The sequence below is a fragment of the Phalacrocorax carbo genome, chromosome 10, assembly GCF_963921805.1.
Source record: "Phalacrocorax carbo chromosome 10, bPhaCar2.1, whole genome shotgun sequence".
Classification (NCBI taxonomy): domain Eukaryota; kingdom Metazoa; phylum Chordata; class Aves; order Suliformes; family Phalacrocoracidae; genus Phalacrocorax; species Phalacrocorax carbo.
In genome coordinates, this window is record NC_087522.1 from 8055780 (window position 1) to 8076834 (window position 21055).

Sequence of the window (21055 nt, forward strand, 5' to 3'; positions counted from 1 at the left end):
CATCCCACTCCACCACCGAGTGGGCTGGGGGGACACGGCCGGGACAGCTGACCCCAACTGACCAAAGGAATATCCCACACCATATGGCATCATGCTCAGCATATAGAGCTCAGGGAAGAAAGAGGAAAGGGGGGACATTTGGAGAGATGGTGTTTATCTTCCCAAGTCACCATTACACGTAATGGAAGCCCTGCTTTCCTGAAGATGGCTGAGGACCTGCCTGCCCATGGGAAGCAGTGAATGAATTCCTTGTTTTGCTTTGCTTGCGTGTGCAGCTTTTGCTTTACCTGTTAAACTGTCGTTATCTCAGCCCACATGTTTTCTCACTTTTACTCTTTCAATTCTCTCCCTCATCCCACCAGGAACTAGTGAGTGAGCGGCTGGGTGGGGCTTAGTTGCCAGCCAGGGTTAAACCACACACCATAGAAGAATAACAATACTATCAATAAAATACTTGTACTGTAACTCAGACCGAAAAGGTTTCTATGACTAGGAGTAACATGATACAGTCCTTCATCTTCCACTCTTTCCTCAACTTTCAAGGCAATAAAAATTAAGACACTTCCAAATAGAACCACTCCATCCTCACAAAGGCTCATACAAAACAACGAAGCACAGCCTGTCTACCTATGAATATGCGAGGTAAAGTTTAAAAACTCATTGCATGAGTAGGCATTTGCAGGAACGGAAGTCTCCGAGGTTGTCAGCAATGCCCTAATACCATAGGCTGCAAGAATATGGTGAGAACAAGCTGAGATACTGGGTCACGGGAGTCGCCTGGAGTTCAGAGTGCTCCTGAGCACTGTCCGGGGTACGACATGGACACCACCATCAAAGAAACATGAGATTATAAGACACTTAGATCCTTTCAAAAATTTTTTCCAAGCTGAGGAAATTAAAGGTGTGGAATCTGTTCTATACTTCAGACTTTCTAGATTTGATTTTGACTTTTCAAACTAGCTAGAAAGTACACAAAATTTGAACACTACTTCACAAGCATCAAGTAGTGCATCTCCAGATAAATCCATTCATGTACACATTTCCAGTGCACCTTCATGAAGAAAAAGAAAAATACATAACTACACTGCACCACCACTAATGAAAAATATCCCATCTCCCTTTCAAAACTTTCTCACCTCCTTCCTTTGATTCAAGGAAGTAATACCATCCTTGCAATGACGCTGCTAAAAAGATAAGTGAAGCTATATTTGAAAACGGTGAAGGTTTGCATTTGATTCTGCTTTCAATAATTTGTTGCGACTTTTGGGGGGGCAGCCTGGACGTGAAGTTCTGGCAAACACTACCTCACAGTCTTCTGCTGCTCCAGTTTGGGGTCCCTTCCACGGGAGACAGTTCTCCATGAACTTCTTCAATGTGAGTCCTTCCCACAGGCTGCAGTTCTTCCTGAACTGCTCCTGCGTGGGCCCCCTGCGGGGTCACAAGCCCTGCCAGCAAACCTGCTCCAGTGTGGGCTCCTCTGTCTCCATGGGTCCACAGGTCCTGCCAGAAGCTTTCCATGGGCTTCCCAAGGAGTCACAGCCTCCTTCAGGCATCCACCTGCTCGAGCGTGGGCTCCTGCACAGGCTGCAGGTGGATATCTGCTCCATCGTTAACCTCCATGGGCTGCAGGGGCACAGCCTGGCTCACCATGGTCTTTACCATGGGCTGCAGGGGAATCTCTGCTCCAGCACCTGGAGTACTGCCTCCCCTCCTTCACTGACCTTGGTGTGTGCAGGGTTGTTTCTCTCACATATTCTCACTCCTTTCTCCAGCTGCAGAAAAAGCACCAAGAAAAGGATTCAGTAGAAATCAGCTAAAAACTATTACAGTGATAGCTTTTTTTTTCCTTCTTTCATGTTTCTCTTTTTTGTTATTCGTTGTCTTCAGTAAGATTCAAAATCAGGCTCTCCTCCTTTCGTTTTCCCAGGGCACAAATAGAGAACATGACTGATGTACTGATCACTTGTTTATAGCAAAATACTAACATTCTGGATTGCTAATTTTGATCTGAGATAGAAAAAAAAACTAGAATTATTAATTACTTCCTTTTTCTTCTTGTTATAGTAAAGATATTTCAGATTCCATGTCAGAGGAAGGAAGAAATGAGATATGAAAGAGAGTGCTAGTGCATTAAAGAAACTCCATCCTAGTCCATGTTCTCCCTATACTTCAGGAAAGGTGAACTTCTGTTACTCAGTACAGGCAACTATAGAAGGGAAAAACTAAAAAAAAAAAAAAAAAAACCCAGAAAAACCAAAAAGAGCTAGATTTGAAGGAGGAGTGCACCATAGCATCATTCCTGTTGGTGTTCTTCTTTCCTAAGCTTCTGCTTTCCCTATGTTTTACATTTTCATGGCAACTAGGAAGAAGGCAGCTCTTAAGGGGACTGGTGGAGTAGCTCAGCAGACTGAAACAGAAGGTCAGGTCCCTGCTTCCAACTCCTACCCAAAACTGTATTTACTTCTGTGAGAAAGGATTCAACAAAACATGGAAGAAAAAAAAAAAAAAACAAAACAAAACAATTAAAAATGTAAGTGATGCAACAAAGCAAAAAGAAGAAACAGAGGTGGATCTTTCTCTTTCTCATACTAAAATGAGAAATGCAGCGATCCAAGCATGTTGGCCCTTCACACCTTCTAAATACCTTAAGCCCGCAAGTTAGCTAGTTATTGTTAAAACCAGCAACACGGTTGAGGAAAGAATTCCCTTGTGTGTCAGCAGATAATAAGGATTCTGCAAAAAAGCCCACACCAACTGCAAAGGCTGAAGGGGTAATACCATGTTCATCAGGCTATCAGCTACCAAGCTTTGCCCAGAAGCATTTAGGCAGGTCCTTCCAGACAAAAACATCCTCCAGGGAGTTGTACAGATTTCCTTCCAAACCCTGCAGAAGCCCCTCAGCTGGAAACAAAAAAATGTTTTGGAGTTGTAAAATGCTTTAAGCTTTGAGAGGGAAAATTGGCATAGGGGAGTATGCCAGCATCTGTCATTCTTTCAGTGTAATGGTGCCATAGGCTAAAGGAGGCCAGCAAAGCTATAGATTCATTCAGGAGATGGTGAGGAAAAAGGAACTCATGAGAGCAGGAACCTGGGTCAATAATTTGGTTGCTACTCATCAATTCTGTGCTCAAAGGCATGGAAGCCATTTTGTTTTTCTTCTAAGAGGCTACAGTTGCATTTTACATAGCGTTTCTATATCCCAAAGCTTTCACAGCCTAGGGCAGATCAGTTTTAAGACACTGTAAATCCACGTTTTTCCAACAACCCCATCATACATGAAAGACAAGAACATGCAGAGGTGTCTGGACACATATGAGATTTTAAACAGGGGTCCACTCTTGACCCAGACTTACTGTGGGTTCAGTCAATTTACTTTCTGTGATCTCTTCTTGCACCTACACAGAAATTAATTCCATGAGCAAGGAAAAAGGTTTGGTAGTGGGTACTCTCTCAGTGCCTGGACATATCTGAACTACACTGAATCAGAGTGACTCAACGAATCTTCAAACTCCTCCATATGCCTAGCAGTGAGCTTTATATTTAGGGTACTCTGGGAGGTAATTGTCTGTTCCTCCTGCTGGAGATGACCCAATGTCATACAGAATACAGAAACATTCACTCAGGCAGAACACAAAATGTTCTCCAGATTAGTAGGTAGCCTGTGCTCCCAGGCAAGGAGAGACATACATTCAAGCCCGATAGACAAGAGAAAGACATTAAAATCCAAGGCCTGGATAAATAAGTGCTATGACCCCTTAGCTAGAAAGGGGCTTCATTACTGTATCTGACAAACTACTGCAAATTCAGTTACAACATAAAATATTTACTCCCTAATTACAGTGCTGACTAGTGTGTAGCCTTGGGATGACCAAAGCCACATCACCAACAAATTCCAAGCCATTTTTCTTGTCTCTATAATTGATCACATTTGGCAGGCTTCCATTTTTCAATATGATGGGATTCCCCTCAAAGACTAAAGATGTGAATGGAAGAAGAAAAAGCCTTCCACCTGTTTAATCCTTCAATTTTATCTCTTTTTCTCGCCAATATTCTTTAGGAAAGAACACAGACTAAAGAGGAAAGCAGCAATAACCACAGGCAAACACACATCCCCATATTTTTTCAGGATGGAAGATGACTGGGGGACAGTAGAAGATAGATATGGAATATACTGACCTTCCAAAATCCAGGTCGACTCTTTCTCCCTGAATAATTTTTCAGTCTGCACTTAGGAAGCTTCTGGCTGAGCTTCATCCATGTTTTGTGCATTTCCAACCTCACATAGCCGCCATCTGGAGAGGCAATTCTAAGGGCAGAGCTGGGGAATGCCGTCACAAGAAATTAGTTCTTTTTTTTTTTTATATATATATAACTGAACTGCTGAGAATCTGAAACACACTTTTATGGCAGCACAGTGAAACCTAGTGACAGATGGTAATAATCACTTAAAAATAAATCTCCTTTATGCAACCAGCTTTTACATTCATTGAACAAATCATTAAATCTACAATAGATTTGTGTGTGTTGTGAATTGCAGAAGCAGCACTGCAGGGCATTTTTCTTAAAAAGTTCATTTACCTACCATTACCACTAGATATAATGGGTAAAGTCTTAGTCCTTAAAAAGTCAACTGCAACACTCCACTCCCTCTTCAGAGAGGGCTGGGATTTCACTGAAAAAAAACTACCCAGCATAGGTAATATTAAATTAAAATTATACATTAAAACACCTCAAATTCTGAAGAGGTGCAGCTCATGAACTAATCATTGTGACTAAAGCTGTAAAATGGACCAACACAGATAAATGTAAACCTATCAAGTTATACTCTTTGTATCAACTGTGGCTGCCTACGATGCTGCGTATGCACCTTGGTATGACAAGCCTTCTTGCAACATATTCAACTCTACAGCACATGGAGGGTGGGGGGTGAAACAGTGTATTTGAATTTATCCAGTCGAGACTTAGGAATTAGCAATCTTAAGTAAAGAACCCTTATATATGAATTAATGGAATAACCCTCAAGATACATACACTTCTCTGGAAACTAGGTCCAGCTAAAACATAGCACATTTCATCAACCAATCATAAATCACTCTACAAAGAAGGAAAAATTTTCTTTATTTTGCAGATGGCAACATTGGGGCTTACAAAGGCAGTTGCAGAGAAGCAACAGGACAAAAACCTTTCCGACTCCCTCTCTGCTGGGCCACAGGATGTTTAATAATCGTATACTCCTAGAAGTGGGTATTTACAGCCCTTTGCCTCTGGCAGGATTGTCATGGGCTGAGGCAATCTTCCCCTTTACACAATAAAAATGACTTAACAGAAACAGAAATAGTCTAAAGTAAAAGATAAGGCATCTAATCAAGATACTACTGTAATTAATGTTTTCCACACCCTCCTCTCAGTCCCTACACGATTTCCTGGAGGTTATGGGAAGAAACAGATGTTAGAAAATGTTCCATCTTAAAATATTAGTAATTAACGTCATTATTACCTCATTATTTAAAAAGCAAGTTACACTGCGGCTTCTTCTCCTACAGAGGGAACCTTCACTTAAAGCTATAAAAATACTACTATTATTACCACCATTACTTTCCACTGCAAATAGAGACCGTGTCTGATATCATGAGGACTTACCTGATGATTCAGTTTCCTAAATGAAATCCTGCTAAAGTTGTACTTTACTAGCCCACTCTCAGGAGCAAATACCTGTAACCAAGCACTCTAAAGGTATCATTAGGGGTAGTATGTTGATCATTGTCATATTTCTAAAAAGTGTGCACTGTGAAAACAGCTGTGGTTGCCTGAAGAACCAGAACATAAGCATAACACTTGCAGGAGGGAAGAAGGAGGAATAAAGCAAAATAATAAAATGTAAAGCCTTGGTCTAGCTCATTTTTATTGAGGCAAGGAATCAAAACAATAAAGACTTAATCCAAACCTCTTTTAACAGGAAACAGCATTGGAAATCCCTGTAAAATTAATTTGAGTCAGATGAGTATTGCTTTAAAAATTCCTTTTGTGTATTTGTAAGGACAGGCTCTGCTAGAAGCAAAAGTGAATATGTAATTCCAAATTTCTTCTTAACTTCAGAAAGTTTCAGCTCATATCCCTCCTGGAGACTGGACACTCCAGTTTTAGGGCTAGAGCTGGATCTGTACCTTATTTCATATTTACTTCTGCACCAGCCTCAACTATAAAGAAGAATGTCCAGATCACATCATGTCCAAGATCCTGTGCACATCCTCCAAAGCAAAGCTTCCTCCTCATTCTGGGGGTACGGTAAGATGCAGAGCTCTGGAAGTATGGTGTTCACAATGAGCACAAGACTGGAATGATACTGTGCTTACCCTAAGAAACATATTGGACATCAGAAGAGGCCAGCTATCCCCTCCCCACTGTCATTGCAAGTAAACAGCTTTTGAAGGTAATTCTCCTTCCTATTCACCACAAAACTGCTACCAAGGCTGCATATGTGCTGACATATACTTCAGAAACACACATTCAACTGCCACTCATCCTTATTCAAGATGATGGAAATGCTCATTTTCTCCTGAATGGGACCTGTAAATTACCTTGATTGCTGATACCACAGTCACTCCTGACAAAATTAAAAAAAAAAAGAAAAGAAAAGAAAAGTCTAAGGGTAAGGTAAAAGTGAAAAGGAGACAGTCTGTTCCCACAGACCAGAGCCCAGCAAGAAGATGATGAAGCCAACTAAAACAGAGAGAAAATAAACCCAAATGAAACTGATGAAGCAAAAGCCAGGGTAAAGCAGTTTTTGTAATAATAGTGTTCTCCTTCCCCCTTTGAAACTAAAAGCCTCTCATTCCCTAATGATATATGTATGTGCAAGCATTTACACACACTTCACATTTTCCTACATGTACACAGCAACAATTGCAACACAAGCAACATGCATGTCAAAGCACCAGTAAACAACCAAAGGAAGCATTACCGAGCCTCGTGTCACATGCAGGTTTTCTTCCATTCCTGAAGCCTCTCTCCTTCCTTCCTCTTTGCTTTTGCTAGCCCTGTGGTGGTGTACATTGCTCATTTAATCAGGCAACAGGGCTCAAATGTACAGGCCAATGTCCCTTTACTATCAAAACAGGTGAAGGAAACAAAAATAGAAGGCATAATTTTCTGGAAGAAACTCTCCAAGCACTATTCCCTTGAAAAATGAAGCAGGGGGAAAATATCTTTAAAATCATGGCAGACAAAATTGCTAGGTAATAAGTTTTCCTTAATTCCCCACATGTATGGCTCTCTAGTACTGTGTTTGAAACAGTTCATTGGCAAGAGGGTCACAATACTCTGTCAAAGCTGGTTCTCCCTTCACAAGCCTTCCTGCATATTTTATGAAGAAGACACACTCTGCTGCTTCCAGGGGCCTGCAAGACTCATGTAGTCACTTCAAAAACTATTTTAAAAACAATTACATCCTGTAAGCACCCAGTAGCTGAATTTCCAACTCAGCCTCCTGGCAGTATTATGTACTATTGTGGAGTCTTTTTTAAAAAGTAGAAATAAAAACTCAGTAGGGCATATTCTAAGGAAGGCGCATATTCTGTTGCAAGACCTAGTTTATTTCAAAGTCGCTAGTATGAGGTCAAACCAGCAAACAGTATTTAAAAGAAAAGAGAATAATAGATACAACTCTGGACTAGATCACGAGACTGTCAATTCTGCTGTCTCGCCTCTAGCATTAACCAGTTCACAGTGAGGCAATAAAGGGGAAAACACACCCAACCAATACTCACAAAGCTCCTATAGAATAGCATAATGATAGATGTGCAAAGAGGAAAGATTCTTTCCTGACCTCTGTGGCAAGCAGTTTATATTCTCAAGTATTACGTCTGATAGACCTTTTTTAGCTTGCATAACTGCAAACTGCATTATTATTTATAAAAATATCCTGAATGTACAATGGAAAATCCTATAGCACTTCCTAAAATAATGGGGGTACAGCAAAGGCTTAATGGTATTTCAAAAGCATTTCTATGTAAATAGAGGTGAAATGAGAGTGCATTATATTTAACGAGATTACTGCATGGCTTGTTGGTTATATTTTTTTCTTAATTAAAGGTGCATTACTGCAAAGTGCTATATACTGACCTCAGACTAGCAAAACCTGTTCAGCACATTCTTAATCCTAACTAGTTAACAAATTCTTGTGTATGTTTATTGCAGCCAGGCCAGAAAGATCAGCACCAGGCAGGACTGAACCCTAGGAAACTGGTTTGGCCTACTGTGTTTGCTTCTGCACAGCTTAAAACAAAACCTTGCAAGAAAAGGCCCAATCCATAGGAGAGACAACAAATGTCTATGGAAATATAAATAAAATGCAAGGGTCATGCCATGTTGGTGGCCTTTATATATCCCATCAAAAGGGATGTTCTCCTCCAAAAATCCGTCAGACAAAATTGCCACAACTGAAAAAGGCTCACAAGAGTGTTTGAGGCAAGTTCATCAGAGTGCACAAGAGTCCAAGGCAGTAGTTAGCAGTTACTCAACCATAGCTAATAAAAGATCAGGCGTGTATATGAATTTAGCTAGTCTATAGATACCTTAATTCAAATCTGTCATGTAAAACTCAGCTGAGCTGCTCCTTAAACGCTACAGATATTCTTTCTTACTTCAGATCTGCCCAGATGGAGGTCAGCCTCCATGCAAGGAGAACAGAGCGCCTGGGCACCCATTATACAGATCACACAAGACAACAAACAGATGAACAGTTTGGAGACTATGTCATAGGATTTCTTTTGCCCGCCCCCCCCCCCCAAAATACTTTCTAACTATGAAGATACCAATGCACCTTCTGCTTTGTGCTTCTTCCTTTCCTATCGTTCTTCTTCATCCACAGGGTGAAGAATACCCTTTTCCACTTTAGCAGAAAAAGACTCATTTGAAGGAGCTTCCCTAAGGGTGAAAGAAGAGAGTTTGAGCTCTGCTAGGCTGTTATGGACAGTAGGTACGGGTAGCCCTTTCCTTAAGTTTACAGGGTGGCAGCCATTTGTATTTAAAAGGGAAGAGTAAGTCCTGCTCAGTTGTCTGAAAGGTTTGTCCTTCCAACATATGATGAAGAAAATGCTTCAGGTGAAGAAGCCCAGATGGACAGCAATGCCATCCTGTGGAGCAAGGCTCACTGAGTACTCATCTTTAGGATCTCACAGTGAGGGTCTAATGTTCCTCAGCACTGTGAAGAGAACCTCTCACTAGTCCAAAGGTCAGGCACCTTGAGCAATCTCACTCAAAGGTAGGAATTTACAGACTTCTTTTTTTCTTCTTTAAATTCTAATTGTTGGGAACATTTACAGCTGGCTCTGAATAAGCACAGAAGGCAAATGGCATTGCAAGCTGTGTGTTTGCGTTTGCACTGCAGAGGAGCAAAGAGCAGATTGGCAAGTTTTTCCTAAGTGATCTTGAAATGGAATAACATTGATGCCACATACATTATGCAAAAGTGGATGGATTGATTAGTGGGTCACGCAATTCCAAAGGCCCATTATACAGCTTCCTTTAAATAATTAAGCACAGGAAACTGTACGACTCCTGCAAAGCTAACCAGGATCATCTCGCTACTTAGAAGATTCACTGTGCACTTTATTGCTAAACAAAAAAGCTAAGCAGGTTCTCACTGACTTGGGGCACTGCCCTCAGTTTCATGGGCACTGTCATATTGCTTCAGACACATCCTCATACAGCAGTGACAAGTGTTGGCTTCCCAGTGCCATCAGTTTGGTCAGTGGGGCCTTTTCGCTTTCTCATAGATTTGGCAGCAATTCATTTGCTGGTGTGAGCAGGGAGTGCAACTGATTTGTTTTTCTAAGCATCACCCAGAGATTCAGAGTTAGGGGTTTATTAAGTTAGGTGCTTTATTTCTTGGCAATAGCACCACACATCCAAAAATCCCAAGCAGTTGACAGCATAGAAAATATTTCAGTTGATGTATTTGTTTAACCAGAACTGACCATTAAGCCATGAGGAGTTATGTTCAGATTCAGGTATTTAGATAGTGTCCATTTCGTATCAGGTTTGCTAAAAGGTTCAGGCGTTGCCAAGTTTTAAGAAGGATATGTAGTAATCCAAGGAATTGAATTATTTAAAGCTTAAAAGACAGAGCTATTAACCAGCACCTTTCTGACGCCAGTACACATGAAAAAGTGACCCTGCTTGTCACTTCAGCAACATTTTTATGAAGGCACAAAAATGAATGGCACATTCTGAATCTTCCTAAAAGCTATTTAGAGGTAGACTAAATAGGTATTGCCATTTTTAAAGATAATTCCCTCAGAAACGCACTGTATTTAGAAAGAATTCATATAGCTATAACAGTACAAGAACAATGAATCACCTGCATTTCACTAACCAACAGGCCCTTTAACAATCTCAAAGTACAACAGGAAAAAAAATACATAGGCACAACTTACATCTAAAGTGACTAATCTGACCTCTGTTAGCTGACAAGGTTTGGAGGGATTTAAAAGATTTTCTGTATTTTAGAAGATATACATCAATGTTGAGAAGAGTTGGCATCTGTGTTTCAACTTTTATTTCTCAATTAGCTTTTTTTGAACTTGTATATCAATATATTTCGGTTTCTCATCACCTCCTAATCAGATTGCTATCTTATCACCTGATACAGAAAGAAAATACCAGGAGAAATCAATAGTCAGAGCAAAGGGCCAGGTAGCGGTCAGCCTGGATAAATGATATGTCTGTCTTATTCATATCATGGCATGAGATCAGCTTTAAGCAAAGAATCCGAGGAGTCAAAAAATGGACTCAGAAGAGAAAAAGGATTTGATTTAATTCAGCTGAGCAAGTCACATTAATTGCATAAATAACTACAACTGGCTGAAGATCACAATTGCCCATCACTATTTTGAATTTCAAGGAAAAAAGGCCAAATACAGTTTTCATGTTTTTTGGACAACATAGTCTCTATTTTTCATCCTGCTCTACAGAATATGATATTTAAATGACAGCTGCTCCTTTTCCTTTCTCCTAACAAATCAAGTGCAAAGATATACGTGACTGGATTCTGTATAGGTCACCCTTTCATCTGGGGATTTTTATGCATGTTTAATTACCTGCAAGTAAACCATTTCCCGTGGTTGGGGAGCATACGAAGCATACTCCTAAGGTTTCGTCTTTCCATCAGTGTCTATTTTCATGAAGCATGTGTGAACTTAAACTTGGACATGTCCACCTCTCCATCAAATGTGGCTGAAATCAATCCCTAGGTTCAAAAGTTATGAGGTAAGGTGTTAGTCTCTCACATACACACTCAAAATGTGACCGTCATCTCATTTCCTTAAGGATACACAAAAGACCGAACTTAAAATTAATTTGCGTGTATAACACCTGTGTACATCAGCCATAGGAGACTCTTGAGACTTGATGGGGGTTTTCTGCAGCACTATTGAAACAGCTTTTCCCAACCACAGTTGTACTGGAAGCATTTTCCTTACTAACCCAGAGCAATCTGCTGTTAATACACACTGCTTCAAGGAGGCAACTTCCTAAGTGATTAAATTTAACTGTAATGGCAACAGACCCATGAAAGAGCAAGCTGAAGACTATCTTACAAGTTGCTTCATTGAATCACTTCCAGGACATTCTTTTAATCTAGTTTTGGGGTCTTTTCTGAAGGAGAAAGCTCTTTTCAACAGAAAGAAAATAAATATAACCCCACCTCTCTGCCTCCCTGCTTTGCCTCACCAAGTGACAACAAAACAGAGCAGCCACAGGCCATCACTGTGATATGCATACTTTTACAGAACAGCATCACAGCAAACTCTAGATACATAGCACTGAATCAATATCGCCTCCTTTTCTTTAAAATTTTGTCTCACATTTGCACACATAATTACACCATCCACTTTACCAGATGTTTTGGTAATCTGTGTGAGTTCTCACTGTTCAGCAGAACAAGGGACAGAGCACCCTCACCATGTCACAGTAGAATCAAATTCAGAGTGAAATTAAATTTGCCCATTATTCTCCCACTCCCTCCTGTGCTATGATGCATGTGCTCATTTCCTCAATGCAAGAGGCAGTTCTCCCTGCATGCAAATCAATTTGATTGTAGGACTTTACAGACCTGTGCTGGAGAACTTAAACTTTTTACAGATTTTTTTACTCCAGAAGCACAAGTCAAAATTCCCTTCTGTTTCCCTTCTACTTAACCCTTAGCATTTGCCTGCATACAAATGTGCTGATTTCCAGCTGAAGAAACTTCGGCTTAAGACTGCTTATGCTGCCAGAGGCTCAGTATGTGACAGTAGTAATTCTGACATATTTGAAAGCTTGTGTTTCTTTATTTCAAAATTAATTTTTATTTAGAAAAATTTTAATTGTAGCAAAAAGAGAACAACTCAAGACTTAACAACAAAATCTTGGACTGGAAATAAAACATTCAGTTGACAAGAAGCAATTGCTTCATTACTATTCATTACTATTTCCAGTTTAAGAACAACAACCAAACCTCCAGTTTTGTTTTGTTTGTCCTGTGTACAGACAAAATGGTTTTCAGGATGCCAGCATTTCTCCCAGAACATGAAAATGGTTTCCCACCCTCTCTGAAACACCACCTCTCCTATATGCTGGTGCATAAAGCTCATTAATTTCCACATGACCTGAGCACAGATAGAATGTCTTGGTGAAATGCATCCAAAATGCTTTTTTACAAGAATCCTGTGATTATAGAGTACACAGGCTAAATCACAATGAAATGACTGATGACCAAGTTAGCCACCTGCTTTACAAAGGAAAACAAAAGGTCAGTGTAAATTCCAGAGGTCTTTTATAAGCTGTAATTAATTATGTGTTATTTGATTCTAGTTACTTTCAGGAAACTAAATGTTATAGTGCTCGTAGTCATGCATTTCATATATCATTCACCTTTTAATTAAACTGGTCCTCTTGTAAGGTTATTATTTTCTGCCCTGTGATCTCAGCGCCTCTAATCTCAAACTGGTGATCTCATGCGCTGCTTTGTTCAGCTATACATAGGGAAAAGATTATGCCACTTCGCAATGCATATTTGGTATTTTGACACTGGATGAAAACCCAGTGTTTGGAACCTCCATCTAGAGGAGATGCAGTCCCAGGTGTGGACAACTTCAGCTGAAGTTTTTCAGCCCACTCTAATACAAAATGCAGCTGGACTTCTCCTTTGCTCTCAGCAGGAACCGATCATCAAAATCTGAACTGACAGAAATGAAAGAGAAAGGTGGGGAGTTTAAGCCCATTAACCTCATTAGTTAAGAGAATAAATTTGGATAAGACAACAAAACTAGCAACTTGTCGTGAGAAGTCAGCTTTTGAAATCACTGTAGGCAGTCATATCCTTAGCTGGTTCACAGCTCAAGCTCTCAGCCAGGTATTCCTATTCTACCTTAGCCAACACAGTTATTTGTGCTGCCAGCACTTGAAATAAGACCATGATTCAGCTCAACCTTTGCAGTGTTTGTCATCAGACTATCAGCTCAATGACACCAACCAACCTCATTTAAGACTGCAAGTCTTTTCTCTCCTTACACGTTTAAATTAAGAAAAGTCCCCACTGGAGAGCAGGAGGATAATGAAAACATGGGAGAGTTGAATGATCACTTATACATACAAAGAAATGTTTAAAATCAAGGAGGTGTTAGATATAGGAGGCTTTTTTTTCATTTTATACTAGTAAAGGATATAATTTAGTGTTTTAAACACCAGTGATCTTTAGTATTAGCAGGGAGTTTCCAGGCAGATGACAGATGGAATAAGTCTGTGCAGTGGGGTGCTACCCAGAATTTGGGGAGAGCGTGGCATGCCCAATACTCACCAAAATCCACCTGTTTTATTTCCTGCTGTAAACTGGCCTCACAGGTGAACAGATCACCTTTCTCTGCAAGACTCCTTGACAGCACCTAAAGGTCACCTACTACTGAAGTCTGTGCAGCTCAGGCCTAGTTACGATTTTGAGACACTTTATTCAGCCATTTCAAGTGCCATACTAGAGGAGAAAATGCAGCTTGCTGGTAGATGCCCATTATAGCTAAGGAGAAAAATAGCATTGAGGGAACAGGGCCAGAAGAGGAGATTGGTGCTTATACAGATTTGGCCTGAGAATGTCAAGTAGCTTCTCTCACCTCCCCATCTATAATGCTGAAATGACTGTTACCAGAATTAAAGGGATGCTATAAGCTAAATCCACACAGGTTCCAAGGGACTTCAGCTGGAAGGCATGACAGAAATGAAACACTTTTTTATTATTTTTCTCACTCACTCAAAGAAATATCTGAGAGGAAACCCAACATTTTATAGAGCTTATAAAAATATGAGAAACCTGACTCATTTCCCATTCAGGTCAAAAGGAGTGTTTTCCACTGGCTGCCATGTGAGCAAGAGTTGCACTAAAAGGCCTATAACAATTCCTTATAAACAAGGTCCCTAAAGCAACTTACAAATAGATGGCTGCTATTTGCCTTGGCTCTCACCCATCTTTCACCATGGAGACAAGAGGAAGAAGATAATGAATCTGTGCAGGGATAAATGTCTGCATACTGATTTATTTTCCTCTGTTAACACTGAGAGCAAGAACAATCAGTAGTTTTGTGGACTGAATTTTGTAGGTTCCTCAAGTAGAATCAGAAAGGCAACACATCTCTGTCTACAAAGCAGCTCCTTAGCACCAGAGAGGTGGACACTTCAAGTCACTTCTCTATAGTATCTTCAAGTACCGTACTTTCACCTCATGGTACTTAATTGTTTTAACTCACTTTAGCTGATTTCCGCAGTCTGCTGAACCACAGGATATGTTTACATTTCAGATGCAAGTTTATTTCCCAAACATTGTTCTGCCAGCACTAGAAACAGAAGCCCTGCTTTCTGGAAGTGGGCCAACCTCTCAGTACTTGACTCCCTTCACAAAGTGCTAAAGGAAGTTCAGCCACTGCATATATTTGCTTTGAATAGCTCTGCTGCTGTTTCAGCTGGGAAAGTACTCTACATGATTTGAGTATATATCAAATTAACATACTCTGCATTGTCCTGAAAAGATACCACTGCCCTGTCACATGCATTGTGCTGCTGCATTATCTAAGGAGTTTTTCTGCCTGAAGAAATGTTTGTGCCTCCTACTTAGCTCCTACTTTAACTGATGCTAAAAATACCACTGGTTATTATAATGGTATTAATTATTCCCTCTTCACCTCCATCACTCACCTACCAACACGACAAAGCAGCATCTCAGCATGGAACGTACATTGCCTCAGTCAGTGTGGGGGAAAAGTACCAGACAGCACTCAGGAAATGCCCAGCCAGGGACCACCGCCTGTTGGGAAAGCACTCACAGCAGGGTAGGCAGCTGGGATCGATCATCTCTGGGAGAAGCAACAGAGCCAAGGCTAGAGATGGAGGTGAATGAGTTGGGACATTTACATGCTGCAGGACGAGGACCCCATGCCAACATGCTGCCACTTAGAATAGTCTGGAGAAGCGCTCCTTGTCCAAGGAAACACTGGGATACTGACCCAGCAGCTACAGGCAACACGGCAGGGAAGAAGCATAGCCTCCACCTCCTGGGTGAAGACAAGCAGAACTAGCCCTCCACAGAAAACATGGAGGTGGTCAGACCAGTGCCAGCTCATGAAACCCAAAGACTTCCCACCACTTTCACCTCCCCTCTTTTCCTCTCCCTTTGCCTTGCTGGGGTGTAACCATATCACATAATATTTTTGCTAAATAGTTACAATTTTTTAAAAAGTAGCTAATAGCAGGCAGCTTAGAAAGAGGATAAAACCAGGGTAAGCATGTGATGGCATTTCCATGGAATACTGCCCAGCCTTGAAAAAGCAGCAGCTCAGCAGCAACCCTCAATGGGCTTGCTTTCATGAATTTACCTAGTCTCTTCTCAGTCCCATGCAGGTACCTAAATACATTTTAGAATAAGTCTGTGTGACTAGTCATGATACATGGATGCTAAGTGACACTTTTTTAGAAGAAATTTCCTCTCTGCACCTTGAACTAGGCAAAATGTCCCACTTGGGTCTCCCTTCATCAGGGTAAACCACACGGACACCTCCAATAGCACAGCAGGCAGAGACAGCCACTCAGTGGGAGATCACTGCCGAACACAGTGTGGCTATACCCAGAGGTGGGTATCCTTCTCCAGCTTTTATGAGTCTCTGTAGTAACTTGATTTTTACTTCAATTTGAGACAAGACATATTGGAATGCTTTCACTGTTAAGAAAAATACTCTGAAACAAACCCAAAATATCTTATTAAAAGTGTTTCAAGATTTCTGACCTGCATTCTGGTTTTCCTATACTTAGATATATATTAAGTCTGCCTGTGAATTTTGCTACTTTAATGATTCGTGACTACAGAAATTGTGTCCTGAATGCAGGGGAAAGAAAAGGATTAGTGATGAAAAGGAAAACACACATAATATTTTTCAGTGTCTTAAGTTTTAATCACCAGGAAACGAAAAATAAATGAGCTATGGGCATTGTATAATTGCAGTAAATTTTGAGAAATTAGTAGTGTCCAGATAAACGCAATTAAGTTTAATAATTTTGAGCATCAGAGACTGGGAGGATGTGGGAGGGGGATAAATCTAACAAGTTACTGATGAATATAAAGTTTTCAACTGCAGAAAACAATGTTTAAATTAATATGACACACAGCGATATTTCTGGCTGCCTTTCTAATTGATTCTTCCTGTTAAATCAAGAGGAACTTGTGCACAATAAGCAGATTGCTGAGAGGCTATCCCCTACACAGAAGTAACAGTTAACTTTAGGTAGACACACAGTAGCTATTCATAAAAGAACAGTCTCATGGTTTTGCTCATGGGTTTCCTAGTTTAAGGCATAATGTAACAGCAAGCAAAGACCAAGGAGTCACAGTACCCTCCAAAACTCATAGCCACCGAGAAATTTAACCACTATTTGGCTCATACGCATGACTTTTCCCTCCAAGGGGAACCTGGAACAAATGCTCATGATGCAATAAAAGGAGAAAGACAGGTACATTTTTCAATTTGCTGATTAATCCTTATACACATCACAGTAAGTATCAAGCCAACAAAAAGAGGGGTTTATATTAAAACATTATCCAAGCAAAGGAATCCTTGAAATACCCATTGCCAAATGTGAAGTGTGTGATTTCCTTAGGTTCCACATCAGAGCCTTGATTTTCAAATCACTTCTGAAAACCCAACTAAAAAGGCATGAGAGGAGCCTAGAGGTATAAAACAATATGATCCCCTTACATGGAGACAGATAAGGAACTCCTGACCTCCATTCTACAAAGTTTGCCCTTAGTATTAAAATGAGCAAGTCCCATTGGCTAATTCTTTTAGCTAGTCTCCTGGCTTTCCAGAGTTTATTTTTTATTATTAGGAAAAAAAAAAAGTAAACGTCTATCTTTTGGAATTCCAATGAACAGAAACAAAAGCAGAGTGTAACAATTCAGAGGTGTCAAGAACACATCTGGAATATCGCTCAGAAACAAACTGCCTTGCTCAACCCAGTGAGGTGTCCAATGATGATAAATTACATGTCAGAACTCACAATCATTTCATTCCTCGTACAGCAAAGGGAAGTAAACTCAGATATCATGAGACTAGAACTGACAATCAGGAAATCTTGTCAAGATATATCATTCTATCTGTCCCATTTACTGTCCCTAGTAACACAACTTGGCACCGAATACAAAACAGATCATTTGCTGTAACATTATTTGGGAAAGTAACATCGACATTTAATTTTGCCCTGGGCTAGCTTGGGAGCTTGGCAAAGCTCAAGATAGGGAGAGCAGTGGATGTTGTCTATCTTGACTTCAGTCAGGCATTCGACACTGTCTCCCATAGCCTCCTCACAGGCAAGCTAAGGAAGCGTGGGCTGGATGAGTGGACAGTGAGGTGGATAGAGAACTGGCTCAACAACAGAACTCAGAGGGTCGTGATCAATGGAGCAGAGTCTGGATGGAGGCCTGTCACTAGTGGTGTTCCCCAGGGGTCTGTGCTGGGGTCAGTCCTGTTCAACATATTCATCAATGACCTGGACGATGGGATAGAGTGTAACCTCAGCAAGTTTGCTGAGGATACAAAGCTGGGAGGAGCGGCTTATACACCAGAAGGCTGTGCTGCCATACAATGAGACCTGGACAGGCTGGAGAGCTGGGCCCAGGGGAACCTGATGAAATTCAGCAAAAGTAAGTGCAAGGTCCTGCCCCTGGGGAGGAACAACCCCAGGCACCAGTACAGGCTGGGGGCTGAACTACTGGAAAGCAGCTCTGTTGAGAAGGGCCTGGAGTTCTGGTGGGCAGCAAGGTGACCATGAGCAATGTGCCCTTGTGGCCAAGAAGGCCAATGGTATTCTGGGGTACATTAAAAGGAGTGTGGCCAGCAGGTCGAGAGAGGTTATCCTCCCACTCTGCTGTGCCCTAGTAAGACCACATTTGGAGTACTGTGTCCAGCTTTGGGCCCCCCAGTTTAAGAAGGACAGGGAACTCCTTGAGCAAGTCCAGCGGAGAGCTATGAAGGCAATCAGGGACTGGAGCATCTCCCTTATGGGGAAAGGCTGACAGACCTGGGTTTGTTTTGCCTGGAGAAGACTGAGGGGGGGATTTCATAAATACCTATAAATATCTAAAGGGTGTGCATCAGGAGGATGGGACTAGGCTCTTTTCAGTGGTGCCCAGTGACAGGACAAGGGGCAATGGGCTCAAGTTGGAACATAGGAAGTTCCACCTCAATATGAGGAAAAATTTCTTTCCTGTGCAGGTGCCAGAGCAGGGGCACAGGCTGCCCAGGTAGGCTGTGGAGTCTCCTTCCCTGGAGACATTCAAACCCCACCTGGACGTGTTTCTGTGCCCCCTGCTCTAGGTGTACCTGCTCAAGCAGGGGGGTTGGATGGGGTGATCTCCAGAGGTCCCTTCCAACCCCCACGATTCTGTGATTCTGTGATATGGCACCTTCACAGAAGAGAACCATGCTTGTGGGCACAGAAAATTACTCAAAGGTATTTTGCTCATCTGTAGTATCTAGCAGGTGCTACATCTCACTTCAGCAACTCAGGCAGAAATTCTTGGTGTAGGGGAATAAACCTTGAAAAACATTCCTCCCTTTGCTCAACTTGTAAAGAATTTCTCATCTAGAGAATGCATTTGGTCCTTCTTGAATACCTTACTTTTTTCTAGCATGTTTCTTCGAGGATAAGACCACATACACCAGTAAATTATGATCAAAAGTATATAAACAGATGAAATTGGCTTTATTTTTCCCCACTTCATAGAAGAAACAGCTGAGACCATTCCTTCAGCATATAGTACATGTTCCTCATCTCAAGTTGCAGCTCACAGGACCTTGTAAAAATCACTACTTTAGCAGAATTTCACCAATAAATCACTGCAAATCATTAAGCTAATTACTCTTAGAAGAGAGAAGAGAGAAGAGAGAAGAGAGAAGAGAGAAGAGAGAAGAGAGAAGAGAGAAGAGAGAAGAGAGAAGAGAGAAGAGAGAAGAGAGAAGAGAGAAGAGAGAAGAGAGAAGAGAGAAGAGAGAAGAGAGAAGAGAGAAGAAGAGAGAGAGAGAGAGAGAGAGAAGAGAGAGAGAGAGAGAGAGAAGAGAGAAGAGAGAAGAGAGAAGAGAGAAGAGAGAAGAGAGAAGAGAGAAGAGAGAAGAGAGAAGAAAGTTACTAGACCAAATCTGTAATTCAAACTGGCCTACTTCAAGAGTTATCAACAGTCTTTCCATGAAAAAACAAACAAACAAAAAAAAACAAACAAAAAAAACCCCAAACAAACAAACAAACAAACAAAAAACCCCCACACATAGGCAATACAAAGAAATCCATAGTTGAATTCTGATAATTTATGTCACAGTGAGAAATTGGAAAGTTGAAGGACCAGGAAGTAGAACACTTTCTCAGTGGTAAACCATTACCTTTGGGTGCATCCCAGAGGCCTCCCAAGTCACAGTCTCAGCTCACATTGAGTGTTGTCCCCTGACATCAGAGCTGCAGAAGAAATGAGCCCACCCCTCCAAACCTCGAAGGGTTGCTCTCTTAACAAAACAAGAGAGGCTCATTCTTTTAGCCATAATTGTTCAAAGTTGTATCCTTGTCAGCCCTGTAAGAAACTGAATTTCATCAGTTCAGGTCTCTGCATACTCCTGCTGCTTCTTGATTTAGAGCTTGTCAAAAGGTTTTACAAGCAAAATTAATTTCAAAAACTGTTAAAACAGGTGTAAGACAGGTTGTGAGGAGGTGCAGCTGCTCCAAGCACTGCAAAAGAGGTCATGATTTTTTCCTGGCCTATATGGGAAACATCTCTAGACCAGAAGGGTGATAGTAATTAAAACAGGCCAGAGAATGTGTCTTTTAAAGATTAAGAGTCCTCTTCACGTCTCAGAGAACACAATGCTTTATTTCTATTTAACTGTTTAGGAAATGCTCCAGGCAAAGCAACTATCACCAAAACAAAAATTAAGAATCAAAAAATAAAAAGTATGTATGTTGATGGTGGTATCCAAACAAAACACTCATTGACTTAGAAGAAATGAAAGGGAATCTTTCTTTACAAGAAAAATCAAGCAAGTGTTATTTTTACCCTTTCACTGAATTGTGCCTTACATGTAGTGTTGGCAATGGACTCCACATTACTCCTCTATATCCAAGTCATGTCCTTTTTCTGCATTTACATCACAGAAGCAAAAATTGTTAAGTATCTTAGTATCTAGGTATTCAAGATCTGTGAGTTCAGACTGCTTTTAGGTGCTATTTTAAGCAAAATTTTATATCAGGAGGCTTTATTTCATTATAACTACCTAAAAATGAGATTTTTTTAAAGACTTGAGGGTTACCTTCATGTGTGAGAGGGTCCAGGCCTGAGAAGAAAGAGGATGTCTGGTCAGTTTAGGATGCTAACAATGGGAAGAAGAGACAAGAGGGGCCAATTTCTTTATGGTGGGGCATGGACAAGGATATTGCCTTAACTATTCTTTGCTTTTATGGTCTGCAGTAATTTTTTGGTATATAGGACAAACTTCATTTT

General features: G+C 40.9%; 1 long non-coding RNA gene across 1 annotated transcript in view; it reads right to left on the reverse strand.

The window, feature by feature from the left end:
* Nucleotides 1–381: 381 nt before the first annotated feature.
* The window catches only part of LOC135315117 (uncharacterized), an 88242-nt gene continuing 67568 nt past the window's right edge, over nt 382–21055 (reverse strand). Inside the window, exons 4-5 of the long non-coding RNA XR_010374562.1 lie at nt 4177–4318; nt 382–1772 (exon numbers count right to left, since the gene is read on the reverse strand). This is a non-coding gene — a long non-coding RNA (uncharacterized LOC135315117). The remainder of the gene's footprint in view (nt 1773–4176; nt 4319–21055) is intronic.